The sequence below is a fragment of the Hakea prostrata genome, chromosome 7 (genome assembly GCF_041222555.1).
Source record: "Hakea prostrata isolate BN-2017 chromosome 7, UWA_Hpros_2, whole genome shotgun sequence".
Lineage (NCBI taxonomy): Eukaryota > Viridiplantae > Streptophyta > Magnoliopsida > Proteales > Proteaceae > Hakea > Hakea prostrata.
The window spans coordinates 44,792,118-44,794,354 of record NC_142606.1 but is presented as its reverse complement, the minus strand read 5'-3'; positions in this window follow the sequence as shown (position 1 = coordinate 44,794,354).

Below are 2,237 nucleotides of genomic sequence, written 5' to 3'. Positions count from 1 at the left end.
TGTTTTCATTACGAAAGCAATGATCCATCCTCCTATAGTTCTTGTCCCCCTTTATGTTAGAATACTACGGATATAGTCTACCCCTTGATTAGTACCCTTTTGAACCACCAAATTCGGATTTCATATCTTAAAACTCCGATTTTATAAGCTCATTGTCTGCATTAGTCGCCTGATTGGTCGTTGGACCACTCGACCAATCCACTAGACCAATGAGTACGGCAACTCCGAAGTTGGTGCATTTCGGATATTTTGATATATATTCTGCTAGGGATCTTTCCTAATATGTTGTATATACTTGTTTAGGACCTTCTTCTCAAGTTTGCCAAGATCTTACTTGATTTCTTAGGATTCTTTGCGAGTTATAAAAGGTAAGGATGGTTATTTTCCTTAATTACATAGATAGCATGAATCTAGTTTCTATATTTGAATATCATTAATATGTTTCCTAAATTAGATTCTTACAATGATATACTACTGTTGCATAACTTTGATTACGGTAGCATTACTTATTCATATTGAATTGATTCATGTATGATTTACTTACCAATGTTATACAAGTGATTGTAAATATTGATTTCTTTCCATATATGGAGTTACCATATATGTGATGATATGAATTGATGCATGTGTATGCTTACGTATGGTTTGGAAAGGAGGGTGTCCTTTTGACATACGTCCTTGGACTACTACGGGAATATTATGGGATATTTCCGGAGATGCCCTCTGGACACCTTCCTAAAGCTGTTGGATGACATATCTAGGATTGTCTAGTAGTGTTTGGCTAGGATGTCTGTTATGTCGACCCTAATCGGAGGGGTATTGAGACCGAGCGACCCGTGGTAGCAATGGGGATTCATGGGCGCTCAAGACCGGTAACCAACCCGTGAGAGGGCGGGAATCACATTGTGGGGGCCATTTATTGGTAGGGTTGCATATGGTTAGACTTGGGCTCACGGGCGCTTAAGACCGGTAACCAACCCGTGAGAGGACGTGAGAGCTTCCCGTTTACCATATGTGGATGATCAATAGGGTTGATGAGTCCGTAGTCCGAGTTGGTCGGTGCCATAGGATCTGCTGACTCTAGTGTGAAGGATACCGGAAAGGATCGTCGGGGACGAGGAATGGAAGTATCTGGATCGACTTGATGTAACCAAGTAGAAGACTTGCATTTGGCTAGGTTTTACCCGACATGCGCCGGTACTTATACCAAATGGTTGTGAGAGAGTGTGTTGACTTAACCCCCTGCCAAGGTTTGTCTGAGGATGAAGGACCCATTACCAATCGGCTGCTCAAGACCGGTGAAATGATCCGTGAGAGAATCCAAGATATCTTAAATGGTTGAGGATGTGAGTGGACTTTCCTAAAGAAGTACGGTGCTATGACTTAAAGCATGTACGCAATAGAGACCAGCATACATAGAGTTAGATTCATTCATTCATTGTTTGTCTCATATCATATTGCATTTATGATTGTTACGGAATCCTGCCATTTATGTTATTATGGATTTTAAGCGCCTTCTTGAGTTTCTTTGAAACTCATTCCTTTATTGTACAATGTTGTTAGACTATCCTGCAGTCTTGAGTACTATGACGGTTCCTATGAGGAAGCGCAAGGCGAAGAGACATATCTCCGGGGAAGGTGATTGCGGTTACCACAATTACTCACGAAGATCCCACGGGTGGTTATGCTCCGTACGATGCTTAGTCCGACCATTGAGTGGAAGCGTCCTTGTGCTATTTATGAGATCTACACCTACAAGGATGTCGTCTACAAAGTGGAGAATAATTTAGTTACCCAATGTACTTGCTCTTTGGGATTAGCTTTTATCTAGTTTATTCTTTAGAGCTACTTTTCATTTGGATGTAAAGTGGGATTTTTGCTTCACTTTACTTATCAGTTTGATACTACGATTATGTCTATTATTCCGATTCGTTTATGATTCATTCTTTCATTATTGGATCTATGATTTATCTTCCGCACTCATGTTATGATTGTTCATGATTATGTTATTGTTTATGTGGGAGGTTGATCACTCGATACCCGATCTTGGGCTGTGGATCACACTCTCGGGTATGCCGGATAGGGTACCGGCTGGGAGGGCGTGATGATTGGTATCGAGCCCAAGGTTCGAGGAGATCCTAACCACAAAAGACAACAACTGAACATTCTGAGTCATTGATCCGAAATGACTCTTCTACTCTTAGAAGTGAATAATAGAACACGAAATTAGAAACTTG